This window comes from Triticum dicoccoides, chromosome 4B, assembly GCF_002162155.2.
Source record: "Triticum dicoccoides isolate Atlit2015 ecotype Zavitan chromosome 4B, WEW_v2.0, whole genome shotgun sequence".
Taxonomy (NCBI): Eukaryota; Viridiplantae; Streptophyta; class Magnoliopsida; order Poales; family Poaceae; genus Triticum; species Triticum dicoccoides.
Genome location: NC_041387.1, coordinates 218,673,726 through 218,680,477, shown reverse-complemented (window position 1 = coordinate 218,680,477; position 6,752 = coordinate 218,673,726).

Genomic DNA, 6,752 nt, shown 5'->3' with positions numbered 1-6,752 from the left:
AAGGGAAGGAAGAAAGAGATACCAAAGCAGATTCAGTATAGAAAAGAAGAAATTGATACCATTCATTCCAGTTTATTTTATACCCACTTAAAGTTTCTATCAAAGCATGTCTTTTTCTTCGAACGTCAATCTTGTAGGAATTTCGATTGGAAGTGTGGTATTGAAGGGCGAAGCCTTTACTCTTTGACTTGTTTCTTTGAATATAACATAATATTGACTGCGCACTTCGAAAGATGATGGTGTATTCCGAGGATCAGTCCGTTTTTTATTGAATTCGCAAATTGATAGATCTGGATGATTCAAAGAATGATTCTTCCCTGGGTATTTCCCCGGTACCATTATTTAAATTGGAGCTTTTCAATTCCATTTTTGAGATTGAGGTGAGGGTTTAAGACCGCTCGTAACGATTTTTTTCTTTTATAGCTGGGTGGGCAAGAAAAGGATTTGACTCTTGAAGATATCAACTCATACACCTGCTCCATACATTCAAAAACATTTTTGGTACTTTCTATGAGAATGGATAAATAGAAATGGGTACATTCCTCTTTCTCTTTCTGGCCAAACTACCCATAAAAAAGAAGAAAGAGAGCTGTAAGAGCGGTAAAAGCTAGCTCGGTGGCCCGGTTTCACTACAGGTTGATATATCCTTTTGAAAGGAAAGTAAATTCGCTATGCTATAAGGTACCAATTCATCAAGGTATAAAACCACATCTATAGTGGGAGTCCCTATCTACTTTCGATTCCCTTCTTACTGGCTTTGCCAATACATCATACTGATTTGACGCTTCCTTACGCTTTCTTTCAAGCATTGCTTCCAGGACAACGGAGAGTATTCCAAGATAAAGAACCAGAACTGAGGTTGAGACTACTGAAAGATAAAAGAATGGTGGATAGATGGATTCGCACCATCCCAAAACCGAAATACAGACAGACCAAAAAAAGACGAAAATAAATACTCCACCACCAGCCTACCTACTAGCATGTATTAAGCGAATAGCTTGTATGGTAGTTGTTAAAGAAAAGATGTATGTAGTCCCGAAAGAGAAGCAATTGTCGTACGACCTGTAAGCGTCACTTTTGACTTCCTTGCCGTTTGTGAATTGAGTCAATCGAGTTACGTTTGAAAAATGAATGGAATTCTGGAGTTGACCAAATATCCATGGCAGAACCCCACATTGGCTAGGAACTGGGCTGCACTAAGCCCGGCACTTTTTGGGCTTCTTCATGAATCTAGTTTTCAGGTAAGGTCAGATCATCTTATTGAATAGATATCTGAAAGAAAGCAAAGGAATGAATCGTTTTTCCAATTACCTTCTCTCGAAAACCATAGATCTTCTGGTTACCATTGACTATCCGGCACTTTCGTCTGTAGAGCAAAGCAACAAACTGCATGGAAGGGCTTTTACGCTAATATCAGCCTTGTTTGGAACATTAGATGCAATCCATTTCAGTGTATGTCACTGAGTTCACCATTGCAGTTGAGACGTCAGGCAATTGAGCGTTCCCTAGAGTTTGGTTCAAAGGCTAAGGACTCCCCGCCGCCTTCATAAGGGCACTAAGGCGGAGCATGAAAAAGCAAATTGGGCACCCATGTTTTACCAGTCCCAGATCTCAGGGCCATTTTGCCAACCGCCGACATGAATGAAATCGAATTTCATTGCGGGAAATTAGGATTTCATGAGGGAGGAAAAGGGGGTGGAGAGTCGTACAATGCATTGGTGGGATGAAGGTGCTAGCTTGGCTGAGATAGGAAGTTTCGATGTGTATGTAGATTTGGTTCTAGGGCCCCCACCCTTTTCGAGATCTGTCACGATTAGCAAGATGTTCTGGTGTAAACTATAGAGAAATGGAATGAATGAAATGTATCTGAGAAGAAAGGAAGCCATGCTCCATCCTGTTTCTAAAAAGAACATCACCTCCCTTTTTGGTTAGATACCGCTCCGTTAGGTACTAATGCTTCTACCTATCACCCGGAGGGTGAGTTTGAGAGCTGTGTTTTTTTCCAACGTTAATAGCATTCCACGAGAAAAGTCATCTACTGATGTTGTCAGCGGAGTCCCTCGTCCATCCATGTATGAATAGCGGTATCCCCCATTTTGGAAAGTGATGAGGTAGTCGACGCAATTTGCATGTGTATTTGCGTTCGGCTTTGCTACTTTCCTTCTAGAAAAGAATGTCCGCGGAAGGGAATAGTCTACGTGGCCCGAGGTAGTCTTTCAATTCCTTTATCGGGTGGGAGAGTTTAGAACCAGTTAAGCAAATAGCTGCTGCTTTAGTCACACTAGCTACATCAGTTGATCATGGATTTAGCATACCACCTCGGAATAGTCTACGTGGCCCCTTGTTTTTACTACAATTTGATATAGTGAATCCAGTAATGCAGACAACCCTTTTTAAAGCGCTTTTAAAGCCCCTGACTCTCAAAAAGAGCTGGAGGTTTTGCCTCAACTCATTCCATGAATGTTGTTTCATTCCCCACGCGGCTGAATCCAACTCAGTCTTTATCCTGCCTTGGAGTTCTCTCTCATAACTGAAGCCAAGAGGTATTCGATTTATCGGATTTCGAGCTAGCTGCCCTTTTCTTGCTCCTTGCCATTAGCGCAGCCCTTTTCTTTTTCTTAGCTAGCATAGTTTTTCACCTTTTTAAAAGAAAGCGCCAGCGCTTTTGTAGTGACCCCGGAGGGGTCCCGGGTTGCTTTGGCGCGCCCCACCCCGTCAGTCCTGTGTTGTACTTGACTTGACTCTCCCCGCTTGCTGCTTGCTGATCGCAGTGTTCAAAAATGACACGAAGCTGGATATGAGTAGATGTTGTTGGTCGAAAACGTCTTTCATTCACAATGAAACAGAATGGTCTCGCTCGATGCGTTATTTTAGAATGTGTATTTTCATATTAAGAGTTCTTAAAAGTTCTCAACTCAAAGCCCAACCGTCAAAAGGATGCTACAATGTTCGAAATTATCAACTTAACATGCCCCCTTACTTCCTTCGTGACCTCCCACTACTTCATCTACCGAAATGATTAGGCAGATCTCGTTTTTCTTTTTGAGGCCCTATTCTTTGATAAAGCGCCACAAATTCCTGAATGACATCTTGTCGCATACTAGACAGCTTTTCTTCCATTAGGAAGAGCTTAAGCCGTCCAGGTATGTCCTTCAGAGGGGTATTGTGATTAAGCTCGTTCTGAATGAACGTAACCCATCCAGGATCCTGCTCGTAAAGGCTCAGATAGAAGTTTAGCCCTGCTAAATGAGCTAGAGCTTGGGGATCCTGAATCTCTGGAGGAAGAGTAATAATGAAGGAGGCTCCGAAAAGATTTAAAATTGGGAGAAGAATAATCGAAATAAAACGCACTAAAAATAAAAATAGACAAATAGAAAATAATAAAAAATCATATATATAAGGAATCTTAATACAAAAGTGCAAATAGAAAGCAGTAAACCTGCTAGTGGAGAAGAGCCATCGAACCATAGTTGTCATTGTTTATTTGAGAAATGCAAACTTTCCTTATCAAAGAGGGGCCGGGGGGCTGGAAGAGAAGAACTTGAATACTAAACGCTGGAAGAGAAGAACCTTAATACTAAACCAAGTTTCGGGAACTTCTTGGTGACTTGGTTGGTTCCCTTCCCCCAATTTGCAAAGGATGATTCCCGTGAAGGTGATCTCGATCATCATTCTATGATATTTCTAGATGCTTTTGAGAAGCTTTTCCTTTTACCTAATGCCGGCTACCGACAACTTACTTCATGCTATTACTAACACTTATGACTGAGCCGCACTTGCTTTCCAAAAGAAATGGAAACTATCATGCCTGAGACTAGCCAATAGAAGAAAGAGCCACAAGCAAGCCATAGCAGCATCCTTTTTCTTCGCTTTCTTCAACAATGTGAATCTACCTCACTCCTCATCATAACTCAAATACAAATTCGAGTTCCAAATTGATATTTCCTCACGTAAGCAATAAAATGTGAAACCAATATTCATCATGAAACTTCAGACACTGATGATTGTGAGGTTCTGGAAGAGAGACGACGTAGGCTGAAAAAAAGTAAACAGAAAACCACCCCTTAAACTCATTTGCTCAACATTCTTTCCACAGCAACTAGAAAAGTGGAGAAAATCCAATAAGGGGAGGTCCCGGTGAATACAAATCAATTGGAAACCGAACCCCGCATTCATGTCTCTAACAAGGCTGTCTAAGCTAAGCAGCCATGGACCCATGGACTCGGGCAATCTGAACCATTAGGTAGAGTTTCAGCTGAAAGAAAACCAGGTCAATCTTCCGATCGCGAGTCTTTACAAGCTTGAAACAACTTAAGCACAGCCGGAGTCGCCCCTTTTAAAGTCAGTATTTATGCGGCGTTGAACTAACGAGCGGATACCTAACCTTCAAAGGAGAAGAAAAGACGGATGTATCTTTCATTCATATCGATCAGATGTGCTTTGCTTAGGACTCCCATTTTACCATTGCTTAAGCCATATTACATAAAGCATAGTGAGTGATACGCAATGCTGGTACCACCATGTTTTTTTCCTCACTCTGTGTAGCCACACTCGTTTGTCCATTTCTACTTATATTTATGTTAAATAGTATCCGTTGGTTGTAGAAGCACTGGCGTTCAGGGATTGCAAAATCCATAATATCAAGAAGCGGTAGGAACCTGGCTAACTTCGATGCAGATAACGCGCTGTAGAAGAAAGTGGATCAACCAAAGTAGACCTTGATCGAAAGGCACCACAAGGCGAACCAATAGAGTGTGGTGTAAGCGGTGAAGCAGAATAGGAATTGGAACTGCTTGAACTAGAAAGGGCTTCCGCTACCGTGCTACCTCGGGAGCTCCGAAAACGGTATACTCGCTTCACTCATCTGTAATGGTATCCTTGAAAGCTAGCTAAAGTGCGTTCTAGACAAAGTTCTCCTAAGCAGGGCGGAAGGAAAAACAAGAGCAGTATAGCTCTACATTACGCTTCGGGGGCCTCTTCTTACTCACTCACCTTCTACTAATCGTGCCGTGACAAAACAACCAGCCCAGCAATAGGCAAGGACTGGCTGAAATCCCTTTCCGGATCCACTCTATCCGTATCTGCTGTCCCTTCCGCTTTCTGTGTTGATGGAGCTCGGTCAGATAGTTCCGGTATTGCGAAGGAGGGCAACGCATTGGGATCGTCCAATCCCTTCTGATCGGTTGTTATATTGAATTGCAAATTCTCGTATAGTAAGAGTTCCTTCGGTTTCCTACCTAGCACATTCTCTGTTGTCTACGCCAATATTTTACCTGCGAGTAGAGTGTGGCTGCCTACATACGGGGGAACTCAACCTACCTTTCGAAGGGTAGACCTTTACAGATGAGTGAAACGAGGATTTAGGTATATAAGGAGACGACCCGCCAAGCGAGCCAGCCTGATACCGACTTTCATTGATAGGCCATGAAACATAGAGAATGGGAACTTGTTCGCACGTACCTCGACCGCAGGTCAGAGAATGACGAGTGTGCTTTCGCCCACAGCTTATGTTGCTTAACCGGCTCGTGGTGTTTATGGTCCTGACCCGGTACAGCCGCTAAGCTCATTTTTCATTTCCAAGTGTTGTTACGAGCCTCGAGAGAGATGTTTCACAGGATTCACATACAACTAATAAACCTGGGGGATAATACCAAAACAGTCCTTTTTTTCTGATCATAGAGGAGCCGTATGAAGCTAAGGTTTCATGTACGGTTTTGCAATAGCGGTGGGAGCTATGATGTTATTATCGACTATGATTATCTAACAGTTCAAGTACAGTTGATATAGTTGAAGCACAGCCAAAATATGGTTTTTTTGATGGAATCTTTGGCGTCAGCCTATAGGCTTTCTAGTTTTTAGAATTTCTTCTTTGGCCGAATGTGAAAGATTACCCAGAGGGGGAATTAGTTGCGGGTTATCAAACCGAATATTCCGGTATCAAATATGGTTTCTTTTCTCTTGTTTCTTACTTATCCTTATTAGTTTCCTCTTTATTTGTAACAGTTCTTTACTTAGGCGGGTGGCATTTATCTATTCCCTACATATCCACGATTCTCCCAGTGTAGGAATCACACTAGTTATCTTGACCTTGATTCGGTCAAGTAGTTTTTCCTTACTATACTCCAGTACGAACAGGAAAAGAATCTGTGTACTCAACGGTGCATTAGTAATTATCTGGGATTTATTTGGCTCTTTAAAGCAAAACGGTGTCTTGACTCTCAAGAATAGTGCGTGTTAATATCCATGTAGATAAAGATAGAGATAGCAACGAACTGGATGCATAGTCAAACAAAAAACTTGTGACTTGTTCTCGTAGGCTAACTAACCAAATCATAGGATCTAACACGAGAGCGGATAAACACCGCGCCCCCGCCGCGTCTATCTATATAAGTTAATCCCTCGACCTCAACCGACTCCCAAATCTCAATTGCTTTGGCTCTCTCTCTCCCTCCCTTTCGCCGCGTGCACCGTCCAATCCAAACCAATCCCAAGTCCCCACCCGCTCGCGGCGAGCAAAGCAAGATGATTTCCCCGGACGCGGCCCGCAACGTCGTCGGCAATGTCATCTCCTTCGGCCTCGGTGCGCTGTTCGGCCTTGTCCTCTACGCCTGCTACTACAGGCCGACCCCCAAGAAGGAGAAGAGTGTAAAGCTCAAATGTGATTGAAGGCTCCTGGCTCCTTGACTGCAATAACAAGTGCTAGCTACAGTAAGAACAAGGGAATCTAGAGACCGAGACTGAAAGAAAAGGCT